Genomic DNA, 13,325 nt, shown 5'->3' on the forward strand with positions numbered 1-13,325 from the left:
CAGACGGCCGCAGGGCCTCGACCCTGGGGCAAGCAAGACACATTCACTCCGGGGAGAAGCGGCCCCCAGACAGTGGGCCACTAATCGAGTCTGAGAAACAAGCAGAAATGTGCACGTGAGTCACAAGGCTCCAGGCTCCAGAGGGAGTCGAGGAGGGCTGTGTGTGTGGAGAGGAGACACAAGCTGGAGGGTGAGGCCCAGATCCCGGGGGAGGATCTGACTAGCCTCCAAGGAGACAAGTCACGGATCACGGACCCCCGTCCCATGCACCAGGAACCCCACTTGGACTGTGCCTGCAGGGAGGGACACATGAGGCCCCCATGACGGGCTCTGGGTAACGCCATCACTCACGAGCACCCACACCAGGCCCACGGCGCCCTGCAATAGGCAGGCGGGCGGACTGGTGCCTCGATGCCCCACAGGGAGGATGGGGAGTGGGCGGGGGCCTCCGACGCTCTGCGTTCACGGGAGTGAGCTGCCATGAGCTGTGGGGCTTTTGACTTGGGGCTGCACTCCCACCCCCTCAAATGACACGCCCACTGGACCACCCCCTGGGGGCGCTCACCAGTTGCCCAGGCGGGGCGGCCGGAGTCACGCTTCCTGCCCCAGCCCACGGCCTCCCACACGGGGTCAGAGCTGAGGATGCTGAAAATACACGCTGCAGTTTCAAACGCGATTCTAGTTTTTGATGAGCTAAAGTTCTATTTCTTTAATAACGAATCCATCAGTGGAAAAAAGCAGGAAAATTCGATTTTCAGAATAAAAGACAGAAGAAAGTCCTAACTGGTTTTCCTTTTGTGTCTTCGGAAGCCATCTGCAAACACAGTTTCACATCTCGTAGCGGCCAGCTCTGCTGGGCAGAGTGACGGCCCAGAGACGGGTATGTCCCAATCCCGGGCCCCGGGACCTGGGCCGTGTGCCCTGACAACAAGGGCACTTTACAGATGGGGCTGAGCCGGTGATCAAGGTGGGAACGGCGTCCTGAAGCATCCGGTGGCCCCTCAGAAAGCAGAGAACCTTCCCACATAACACAGCGCGGACACCACGCAGCTCTGGAAGATGGAGCAGGGGCCACCAGCCAAGGAACGCAGCACCTCTGTCTCCCCGGGATTCTCCAGAGGGAACCAGCCCCGTGACCCCTAAACTTCAGCCAGCAAGGCCCGTGCTGGACTCATGACCTCCAGACTGTGAGAGGACACACTTGCGCATACTCCACCAGGTGTGGTCATGTGTCCCCGCAGACACAGCCCACGTAGGTGGCCACGCTCATCTCCTTGGCTTCCTCCTTCCGGGCGGGAACCAGCTTCTAGGTCCCCAAAGAGCTGACCTGACAACAATGGCTCTCTGTAAAACACCACTCTGTCCTGTATTAACTGTTTGTACTAATGAGTTCACGAGAGGTTTTAAAAAATTGGAGAAAACTGACATCCCCTCTATTATTCATTTTCTCTTCCCCAGAACTTCCCCACCACCAGATCATTCATGGTCAGAAGGACAGGCATGGGTCTGCCCAGTTCTGCAGCTCTGCCACCCGGTCGCCAGGGAGCAGCCACCCCCTGGACCCCGTGGGGACGAGCAGCCTCGGGCAGCAGCCGGTGTGGCCCCAGCAGGGCAGAGGGTAGCGGAGCTCAGGGGCCACCCACGCTCAAAGCCCAGCGCCCCTCCCCAGGAGGCCAGGAGCGCCTCCGCTGGGGTTCAGTCACCCTTGTGGCTTTTTACGAAAGCACAGCACGTCCCAGGAGGGCCTCCCGCCTACACACTCCCAGCAGGGACAGAAAGTCAAAGGATCCAAGCTGGGAAGCCAGCAGGACCTGAAGACAGGGGGACAGGAAGCTGAGTTTAGTCATTTTCCCGAAAAGAGCAAAAAGTCAAGAGCCCACGCGAAATCAGAGCCACGACACGTTTCCTTACTCTGAGCAAACCGAACAGACGGGCCTGTTCCTGCCCTCACAAACTACGCATCAGGACGAGGGCCCCCGGGGGCGACCTCCATGGGGGCGGCTCTGCCAGCCGGGCCGGGAGCCCCCCACCCCCCCGGCGCACCCACTCCCCACTGGCCCGCGCCCCAGCCGCCTGCTTGGCCGTCCAGGCTGCTGAACCACCGCCCCCTCTCCACTGCTGGTCTCCCCTCCCCTAAGGAAGGGGCCGGCAGCGGGGACCACGGACTCCCGCGCCCCTGAGGATGGGGCCGGCAGCGGGGACCAGGGACTCGCGTGTCCCTGAGGAAGGGGCCAGGAGCGGGGACCAGGGACTCCCGTGTCCCTGAGGACGGGGCCGGCAGCAGGGACCAGGGACTCCCACGTCCCTGAGGAAGGGGCCGGCAGCAGGGACCAGGGACTCCCACGTCCCTGAGGAAGGTCCCCTCTGGGCCCTGGCTTCCTCGGCCACCGTGCACCTGACTCCAGACTCAGCTCACCCCACGCAACAGGAACATGAGCTCCGTGACAACACGGGTGGGAGGGTCTCTTCTGTTCACTGCTGGATCCCCATCGTCCAGCGGTGTACCTGACGCTCAGTAACTATTTCTGAACTAAGTGAAGATCATGCTGATGTTGACGAGGAAAGAGAACGAGGAACAGGAGGGGAGTGGAGCAGAGCTGGTCCCGAAGCCCAACATTCAGAAGTGTGTCCGCACGCCCTTCGCCCTGGCTCTCTTGTGGTCCACTCTGCCCCGAGCCTGGCAGTTCTGGGGGAACCTAAGAGACTCAAACAAAAAGCTTTCAGAAGAAAACAGGAGGAAGGAGGGGTTAAGTGTTAAGGAGAGACCTTGTCACCTGGAGGATACGGGCTGGTTAGGATGCCTTTCTCGCCAAGAGTGACAGCTCTGGAGCTGTGAGCAGGGAAGAGGCAGGAAGAAACACACAAGCCAGGCTCACTGCCCGCCTGCTCCATCCACCCACCCGGGGCCTAGGGGCCAGACGTAAGGCCAAGCCCCTGGCATCCTGTGAAGAGACGCATGCATATCCCCAAGCTGGGCCCTGGAAAGGCAAGGTCAGGCTAGGGCATCTGGATCTCCAGGCTGGTCCTGCATCAAAGCCGGACACCGAGAACCCAAGGAGCGGGTACACACACGTGCTCTGCAAACCTCAAAGCACCAACCGAAGGCCGGCGCAGCACAGAGGGCTCAGCGCAGTCATCGCTCATGGTGGGCGTGGCGGGGGTGGTGGTGCGGGAGCACAGACACATCACACTGTGAGATTACAGCGAGCAGCTGAGAGCAGCTGACGGAGGCAGACAGAACTCACCGACGAGTCTGAACGTACGGAACGGACGCTGGCTTTTTCTCTGAGTCTGAATCTAGCCGTGTAAATCATCTCGAGGTAACTAAAATGCCTCTAACGACCAAATCCCAGCGAGCGGCTGGCCTTCACCGGACACTCCCCAGCAGCCGCTGCCCACCCGCGCGGAGCCCCCACGCTGCTCCCTCAGTTAAGGACCCACTGCGTGCGAGACACTGTGGGCAGGACGCGACCCCAAGGAGCCTACATTCTGGAACAGTCCCCGGGCTGTGAAGAGAAATGACTGCTTCTCAGGAGGAGCAGATGAGAACTGGCTGGCGTCCAGATACGCAGCTGGGGGTACCTGGGCCCGGAAGGCCCGGGGACGGCTAGGGAGAGAGCTGGGGGAGGTGCCGCAGAGGAGAGCGTCACTGAGGGCCGAGGCCGGGGGACACAAGCTGCGAGGCTGTAGCCCATGCTCCCCTGTCACAACCTCACCCCCGCCTGCAGGTCCTGGACTCGACTACAAATGTTAACCATTACCACGTCGTCACAGTTTTGTCACTGTTGTACACGGTGAATTTAAAGTCAAATCTAAGACTATCTTTTAATGAAACTTACGAAGTCATGGAACTTATTTCAGAGTTCGGCCTGCCCTCTGGTTCTGGAGATGAGCCACCACTCCCTACAAGTGCAGGTGTACCGTGGTGCCCTACGAGTGATCACTACCAGGCTGGCGGGTAAATAAAACGCAGGAAAGTATTCTCGACTGGGAATTCTTTCAAAATGCCATGGCCTTTCAATGTTTCCACACTGGTTTGGTCTCGATAAGCGACTCAGGAATGAGTTGAACACTTAGCGCTAAGCGAGCATGCGCCTGGACAGAAGGGAAAGACCTCCCGGGCCTTTCGTTATCGCCCCCGCCCTCCAGGCTCTGCCCTCCCCCGCTCCCCCCAGAAAAGTGCAGGGAGGGGGTCTGTTCTTCAGGTGGGGCGGCAAGGACAGTCAAGGGAGACAAGCGTCTCCATGGAAAACGGGCTCCGACTCCAGTGGGCAGGAAGGGGCCCGCTTCTCACGTGGCACTCGAGCGAGGGTGCCGCCAGGCTGGGAGAGGCCGGCGGTGACACGGCCTCCAGGGCTGCTCCACCCACCAAAGCCACCTCGCTCATCCGCGGTTTCAGTTACCCGCCGTCAACCGTGTCCGAAAATAATAAATGGGAAAATCCAGAAATAAACAAGTGCTAAGGTTTGCTCTCACGCGGTTCTGAGCACTGTGATGAAATCCCGCCCTGACCTTTGTCCTGCACGTCCCACCCCCGCCCTGACCTTTGCCCTGCATGTCCCACCCCCGTCCTGACCTTTGTCCTGCACGTCCCACCCGTTAGCCACTTAGGAGCACCGGGGTCATCGGCTCCGCTGTCTGGGGATCACAGGGCTTGCGCTCAGGACACCCTTCTTCTCCTCCGCGGGGCCCCGACGCACAAGCACAGTGACTCTGGCATCTGCACGTTCTCTTACTGTGCCTCATTTGCAGAATCAACTTCAGCACAGATGTGTGCGTACAGGAAAACCCTAGTACGGGTCTGGTGTTACCCGTGGTTTCAGGCATCCTCTGGGGGTCCTGGAACACATCCCCCGCAGACAAGGAGGCACGACTGCGGCGCCTTCCTGCAGCCTTGGGAAGGCACCACCGGGGCCTCGCCTGGCTTCCCTCCACAGTGGCACACGGGCCCCAGGGGCCCCCGCACTTGGGCGGGAGGGTCACACGGGCCCCCGCTGTGGGCCCCTGCGCCAGGCACCTGTCCCGAGTGACCGGCGGGTACCCGAATGGGACAAACAGCTTGCTCGGCGAAGCCGTCCTGGACACGGACCCAGAGCAAAGCCCTCTTGGGCTTTGGTGTACGGGGACCCCAGCCGCCTCCAACTCCGGCTTAAGAATACGTCTTCTCAAAAGCAGACGAAGCTTGGATGAGAGAGCGGCCGCGAGAAGGAGTCAGAAGGTCGGCTCTGCAGCGCCCCGCCCCGCCCCCCACCGCTGCTCAGGGCAGGAGCCACCCCACCACCACCTGGAGCTGGGACGTCGCAGTGCAGCCAGCAGCACACCTGGCAGGGACAACCCCACAAAGGACAACCCGAAGGGCCTCTCCCGAAGGAGGGGCAGGAGCAGACGCCCTGGAGGCAGGGCGCTTCTCCTGAAGGTAAAAGGAGCGAGGGAAGCCAGGACAAATTAAAAGCGCTCCGTGGGCCAACCACACGGGCACCCTCGGCGGCGGGGCCACCGCGCAGCTCCTGACACACACAGTCAGGCTTACCTGGATCTCAGCTGGTGACAAGGACTCCCACTGCACAGAGTAGCAGGATCCCTGCGGCACCTGAGGCCGCTGGACACCTGCCGGGGGTCCTCGCTCTGGCAGGGGGACGGGGGCGGCCCCAGAACGAGCACAGAGTCGGCCCGCGGCAGAGGTCCTGCCGGACAGCGAGGGCCTGGCTCACCTGGCTCCCACCTCTCCCGACAACGAGCCGCGGCACCTTCCTGCATCCTGCTCATTTCTGTTTGCAGCCTTTCCCAGCAGGCGGCGGGGGGCAGAAACAGCTAACTGGAAAGCAGCGAGCTCCCAGGACAGCAGCCAGAAGCAGCGCCTCCAGACTTCCAGGGCAGCTGCCCACGGCCGGACCGGGTGAGGGAGCCGGCGGGGCCGCGCTCCCTCGGAGAGACACACGTGCGCCGACGCGGGTGCAGCCCGCGCCACCTGGCCGGCCTCGGTCACAGGCTTCCCTGGTGTGTCTCTGAAGCAGAGCCCATTATTTTCAGACCAAAGAAAAATGGCACAGTGTCCGAATCTGAAGCCGCCGACTCAGGGAATCCTGGATCTACAAGCGCTGTTTTTCTGGAGTGCACACATCTGGTTTTCCTCTATATTCTGTCAGTTCTGAAATGCTGTTTGATACCCAACTGAGATAATGCAAAACTGGTGCAAAGCCTAAAATAAATGCAAGGAGCCCAAGAACTTTCCAGTAATACTTAGAAACAAAACTCACAATACAACCAAGAATACACCCAGACACGCACACACACACACACACGCACGCTCACGCACACAAAACACAAAGCAAAAAACCCTCACGCACTCACAAGACAGGCACTGAGCACAGCTTAATTAAGTGCGTGGCCAGGAGAAGGGCGAGACCCTCATGCCTAAGGCCCCCGGGAGAAGCCACGGTCACTGACCTGTGTCTGCATTTCCGCTTGAGCCCAGCTGGTTATGGTAATATTAGCACTCAACCAGTGGCCTTTTCCAAACCTGGATGTTAATTCAAAGAGCAGCTTCCCCCATGACAGAAAGATGAGGAGGTGAGAGGAAGACGCCCCAAGCCGCCAACCGGCCAGGAGACCCCGCGGCACAAAATCTACTTTGTACAATTGTACCGCAAATGTCAGAAACAAACAACCATTCTTAAGCCTCTAAACCCAAGGACAGGAACGCTAATCTGCTTCCTGGGATCCCGCTTGGAGTTCCTGCCCACGAGGGGCACGGCCAGACACAAGCACAACTGGCAAGGAACCCCAGAACACAACAGAACCAGACCGAACAGCGCTCCCTGGGTGTTCCTGGAGCCCTCGGCGCGAGGCCTGGCCTGGAGACTCCTCACAGGCCTCAGGGCTCCAGCCAATGGATGCAACGTTTCAGAAAAGCATACGCTACGGCCAGGCCAGCAAGCTGGCGCTTCCAGAGCTGACAGGCCAGCAGTCAGGAGCCAGATTTGCAGCTCGGGGCGGTGGCTCCCGTCAACACAAGCAGCTTCTGCCCTCTGCTCCGTTCCTCCTTCCAGCATCGGGCGTGAGCCTCAATCGCAATCCGGAAGAAAGGAAAACAAAGCCTAAAACTGTGATAAAGCAAAAGCGGGAGTCTGGAGACGCGCGGTATTCAGCCCATCGTTCCAGAGAGGGCGGCGCTCCTGGGAACAGGTCTTAGCCATGTGTCTAAAGACCTTCCAGTCGAGGGAGGTGGGGGTGACGGGGGGTGGAGTAACTCGGCCACAGTCAAATCCAGGGCCTCCACTTGCCCGTGGGCTCCAGGCCTCTGGCTTCTAGAAGGGCCAGATGGGGGTGGGTAGGGAGCGGGTAAGACAGTGCTGCAAGAACAAAAACGTGTTAATTATGCATGTAAGTGACCTGACCTGTCCAGTCCCGGGGAAGGAAGAGGGTGCCCAGCCATCGGCAAGGAGCTGAAACGCCAAAACACGGACACAGACACTGCAGCTGCCGTCGCGGCCAGGAAGCAGAGCGCAGGCCGGGGTCGGGCTCAGGCCGGCCTCCCTCCCTGCTCCCCACCCCTCGACTGTGTGCTGGACTCCCACTGTTTCTTTATTTAATTTGGAAAACTCACCCCACAGAACCACAAAAATTATCGTCGTGTTCACTGTGATGGGACGAAAGAAAGAACTTCCAAAAAGAGGTGACGCAATCTTCCTACTGAGTTCCAGTCAGCAGGGAGCATTACCAAAGGACCCACCATGCAAAAGGCCGCTGGGACCCAACTCCACCCCCGGGGCCACGTCCTCCCCAGGAGCCTGCCCGCCCGAGGCCGCGTCTCAGAACAATCCATGCTGACGTGAGGCACATGAGGTTACTGTGTGCTCAAGAAGGTATATGGGGACCAAACAGCCCAAATCCCCGTTCTGCATCCACAGCAGAGCTGCCACAGGTCCAGAATCCTTCCTGGGAACAGACAGGGTGCTCTGGACTGAGTGTCGAAGCCCTGATTCCCTGCGTGATGGGGTGCGGGTGTGGAGGTGGGGCCTTCAGGAGGTATTAGGGTTGGACGAGGCCACGAGTGTGAGGCCCCTACGAGAGGTCAGTGCCCTTCTAGGAGGGAGAGAGACAGAGGACCCCGCCCACAGGCACACCAAGGAAACCACGTGGGGACATAACAGCAAGAGGGTCCTCGCCAAAACCCGACCGCACGGCACTGTGGTGTCGGGCTTCCGGCCTCCAGGACCGTGGGGCACACATCTGCCGTTTCTGCCCCGTCCATGGTACCCGATTACAGCCACCCAACCCAGATGGGGGAGACAGGAGGCAAACATCCCGGCCCCTCCCTGCGCCCTGCAGAGGGGAGCTTGGGGCTGCGCTCTGAGGCAGGTGTACCAGCCGCAAGCACGCCCGGGCTCACGAAGAGAAGCTCGGTTCGTGTGTAACAAGTGCTTGTCTACACCGCACGCCGTGCTCAAGGGCCAGCTGACGGACACCAGGAGTCACAAACGGTGCAAACGTTTAACTTCGGGTGTAAAGAATGCCTTCCAACTTCCTCTAAGTGAAAAGACACCTGAAAGCAACCCTCCGCGCTCAGCCAATAGGAGCCTGCCTCGGGGGAGGGCTGGGCCCCGAGGGGAGGGCACGTCCACACCTCACTCTACAGTGCGCTCCGCAGCGTGACCGCTGCCGCTAACGAGAGGGGGCTGGACGGCGGGGAATCACGAATCACATCCCACAGCTGCGGGCTCCAGCTGCACCCCCGGAGAGGGAGCATCCAGCACTGAGGCCCCTTCCCCCACACTCTCTCACTGGGTAAACGCCTGGAAGCCAGTGGACGAGGGCGCCTGGGGAGGATGGAGCCAGGAGAGCCCAGCTCCCACAAGAGACCGGCCAACAACCAGGGATATGTGTCTGCACCTGCCCCGCCACACACGCGGGAAAGAGGGCATTGAGGGCTGCCGGCATCAGGGTCACATGACCGCCAGGGCCAGTGGGTTTGCATGGGAGCAGCAGGACAGGCCGGGGTCCTGGGGCCTCAGCCCCAGAGCTGCAGTGCTGGGCACTGGGCACAGATGGCCTCTTGTTTGTTACCACGAGTGACCAGGGAGGAAGCTGAGACTCAGAGGCTAACTTATGTGCCCAGGACCGCGAGGCAGAAAGAGCACAACCAAACAGAAGAGGCTCTGAGGGCGGCTGTTCCAACTCCCTCCAGGCTGCCCCAGTACAGCACAAGGCCAGGTCCAGTCACATGGGACGGGAACGCGTCAGAAAGAGTCAAAGAAGGTTACACGGCAAATCAGACAAGAAGAAACCTCGAAAGCCTCATCTGACTCTAGAAACCATTTCCCTTTAAAACAGAAGGAAGAGCACGCACTCTCAGCCTCTCTCCACCGGCCTCTGTGATGAAAAGGCTTTGAGCCCTTCGTTCCATCTCCTTGGCCGACTTGTCTCCTTGCCAGACACCTGCCCATCTGGCATCATCTGCCTGGGGGTATCTATCTTCCAGCTCCCGGGGGCTCCGGGGAGCTCAACTCAGGTGCCGGCGGAGCACCGCCCTAAATGGAAGAGAATTCTCTCAAAAAGACCCACCTGGCGGTTACATCACAAAGACCTACTTCCAAGGAGCCCCGCTTTCCCTCCTGTCCGCCGTGCCCGGTTTACCTGAGTGCCCCCCGTCCCCTCAGAGCCTGGTCTAGATGGCTGACGGCCGCGGCCACGCGTGTGGCCTGGGAGGCCCCTGTCTCCCCGTCTCCCCCTCCGCACCCGCCCTCGCTCGGTAACGCATCTGCCGGCAGGCGGGGCGGCTGTCACCGGGCTGCCGGCCCACGCTGCCCCCGTTCTAAAGGGCTCCGCTCTGAAGCTGGATGTCCACACCAATGTGCATCTTTCGCCGCAGGAAGGCCACGGTCAGAGTCTGAGCCGACCTTCACCGGTCAGCACGAGGGTCGTGTCTGTAGAGCAGGGGGACAGCGTGGGAACGTTACGTGGGCACGGGGCTGAAAGCAACAGCTCAGCAGGCAGCTCTGAAGCCGGGTGTGGGGCCACCCGAGGAGCTGTCTGCTCGTTTTACTTTGGCGTCAGCAAGAAACATCGCCTGGATTCTTGAAATCAGTGACTGTGTTTGCCTACACACGAAAATAGTTCTAGATGAGTTTTCTACCCTGAATGCCTGTCATCCGCGGCGTGCCTGTCGGTTCAAGGGTCCTTCAGCCCCTCCCTCCCTCTTCCTCTCTCACACACCTGACAGGGGCGCCAGGTGCTACCTTCTCTCTCCAGTCCAAGCCCAGTGGCACATCACACGGACTGCATTTCATTAGGGGGCCGCCAGTCCTCAGAAGAGATGTAAAGAAAGACGGTAGCGGAGTTTGCCAGTACGTCTGCAAATGTTCCCCCTTAGTCGCTCTGTGAGAGGGAACTCAGAATGAGGGGTAGCGTCCCGATTCCTCGGGACCTCCTTGACCAGAAATCGACCTCTGCTCTGGAGCTGCATGGAGCCCGAACATGAGCATCCGCGCCGGTTCTGCCTCGGGTGGCGTCAAATTTCTGAACACAACGCCCACGGGGCCCAGGCTGGAGGCCCGTCCGCGTCCTCCAACTCTGCCAGGCATTCCAGCCCTGCCGGAGCAGCGACCTTGGCCCGCACCCAGGCGCCCTGATCAGACTGGGCCTGTGATTTCTAGACGAAAGATTCCTCACGAACACACAATGAAGCCAACGGTCACCCTGAAGTGCACTCTCACAGGGGGGAAAAGTGGGACATGACATTGTGCTTGAAAGGTTTGTCTTCTGCAGTAACTCTGCTGAGTGGCTCAAGGCCTCACTCGTGTCCCAGCCCCGTGCGAGCTCTCACGCCGCAGGCCCGTCTGGTGGCCCCGGCCCCCCGGCTCAGCTTCCTGCAACTTCCACCACGTCCTCCTGAGACCTCCAAGCCCTGGAGACCCGTGGTGCCGGGAGAGCCCAGCGCCAACTCCGGCACCCCACCCGCCCAGATCCACTGTCTAAACTCAGACGCCGCACACGGTACAGCGACTCCCCTCTGGGCTGCAACCACCAGAGTCCACACGACTCCACCTAGAGCACGCCGAGCGAGCCTCCAGTCTCTACAACGTGGACGGCCAGAGCTCCTGGGGCTCGCTCGGGGAAAAGCCAGGGCCTGCGCAGAACAGGAGGGAAACGTCCCCACGGGTACTTTCCATCCCCTATTTCTCTTACTGTAAGGAAGTGAACCATCTGGAAAAATGGCCAGCACTTCACGGGGCAGCCCCATTATAGGGCTGGCCTTCCACCCACCCTCCTCCACAGCTAGAAATCCAGAAAGCAAATTCCTGGTGCAGGAGTGGTAACTCGGTTCCTTCCAACAGACAGCAGCTGCCCTGACGGCGTCTGCAGTACAGTTGCTGGGGTGAAGAATCCTTAGCTGCTCTGCACCATCACCCAAACGCCAGGGACACTGCTCCAGCACCAGGCATGGGCTCCACTGCCCGCTGCACGCACGCCCCTCACGGAAAACACAGACAGTGACAGAAAAGCTTCAGGAGAGCCCAGAGAAATCACCAAACCTTCCTTATGCAGAAAACGTTCTACAACTTAGGCCTCACTAAAAAGAAATTTGGAATTAGTCAGAACTCACAATTTTTCAGCCTACTGAGCTGTAAGGTTTAGGTAAGTACTGCTCCAGACATTTCCAAGTTATTACTCATGACTAAAATCATCAGTGAACATATGCCACACTTTAAAACGGCTTAAAAATAAAAGTGTATCAAAATGCTTTCAACTCGCATGCATATCTTACAGTTAACTAATGCTAATTTGAAATAATTACTATTGTATTCATTCACCAACAAGGAATCACTGAGTACTGACAACTGATACTACACTGGGTACGGTGAAGAACAGAAATGAACAAAATTTGGATCTAATAGCATTAAAGCTATTTAACTTAACATTTTAAACGTATATTTGAAAATGATGAAACTCATCAAAAACGATTCTCGAATTTTAAGGCCTGTCACTCCTCCCTTGCCTGTCTGGAGTCAAAGCCTTTGAGGTGGGGCTTGACCAAAGGGGCTCAGGGCCGTGGGCGATGCGTCCAAACAATCGGAAGGGCCTTTGGGGTTTTCTTGTAAAGCTACTCAGCCTCAACTGACATGAGCCTCCAAAGACATCGTGACTCTAATGACCTACAATACTGGAACCTTACACGTAAGTAACCACATGGTGCAACTTCTTCTAAAAACATCATTACAATATCCTTCCCGGCCCAAACCTCTGTCAACCTCCTCCGGGCCTTGTCTGACCAGAAACCGTCTTGTTCGTCACAGCTCCAGGGACAAATGACAGGCGTGGATTGCCCCGCCAGCGTCACTAACTGGCCATCCTCAGCCACGCCTAAAACTGCCTTCCCCGCTGCCCACGGGCCCAGGAGGTGGCGAACGGGGAGCCCTCCGGCAGCCCCAAGCCTCCGCTGGGGACCAGGATTCCCGAGGAACGGAGCTGGCAGCAGGAGATGCCGCCGGGTCCCGACGGGGCCAGCTGCCCCGGGCAGGGCGACAGCCTGCAGCGCCACGCTCGGCTTCCACGGCCGGGCAGCAGGAGACGCGTCGTTGTTTCTGTGACTCTTCTAGGGTATTTTTGGGAACCACTCAACACCAAACTCCCTCCACATCTGGCCTTTTCTCATTTAAACGATATTTTCCACCATTTCTGGTAGAGAAGGCTTTTCCATGAGGGGTTTATTCCCTGAGCTACCTAGGTTCTCCAAGATGTGTGTCTGTGTTTTGGAAGGAACATATTTTCTTGAAGGGAACATTTTTATTAGAAGCGAAGTGACAGTGTGAGGGCTTCCCTGGTGGTGCAGTGCTTAAGAATCCACCTGCCAATGCAGGGGACACGGGTTCGAGCCCTCGTCTGGGAAGATCCCACGTGCCGCGGAGCAACTAAGCTCCATGCACCACAACTACTGAGCCCACGTGCCACAGCTACTGAAGCCCACGTACTTAGAGCCCGTGCTCCGCAACAAGAGAAGCCACCACAATGAGAAGCCCGCGCACTGCAACGAAGAGTAGCCCCTGCTCGCCGCAACTAGGGAAAGCCCGCGCGCAGCAACAAAGACCCAATGCAGCCAAAAATAAAAATATAAATAAATAAATACGTATTTTTAAAAAAAGAAGTGAAGTGACAGTGTGTACCATCTGCAAGGCTGAGACTGCTCTCCTGGCGTGGCAGACCACTAAAAGTGGACTAGAGTCCCTGGGGATGGCAGACACTGTTTCACTGCTATAGATAAAGGCACCCTACACACACCACACACACACACACACACACACACACACACACACACACACACACAC

General features: G+C 58.7%; 1 protein-coding gene across 10 annotated transcripts in view; it reads right to left on the minus strand.

The window, feature by feature from the left end:
- BANP (BTG3 associated nuclear protein) overlaps nt 1-13,325 on the minus strand; it is a 104,583-nt gene that overhangs the window by 7,771 nt on the left and 83,487 nt on the right. The window lies entirely within an intron of this gene.

Source organism: Aethalodelphis obliquidens, unplaced genomic scaffold, assembly GCF_003676395.1.
Source record: "Aethalodelphis obliquidens isolate GAN/ISIS:26980383/991018 unplaced genomic scaffold, ASM367639v1 scaffold20, whole genome shotgun sequence".
In the NCBI taxonomy this organism is placed as follows: Eukaryota; Metazoa; Chordata; class Mammalia; order Artiodactyla; family Delphinidae; genus Aethalodelphis; species Aethalodelphis obliquidens.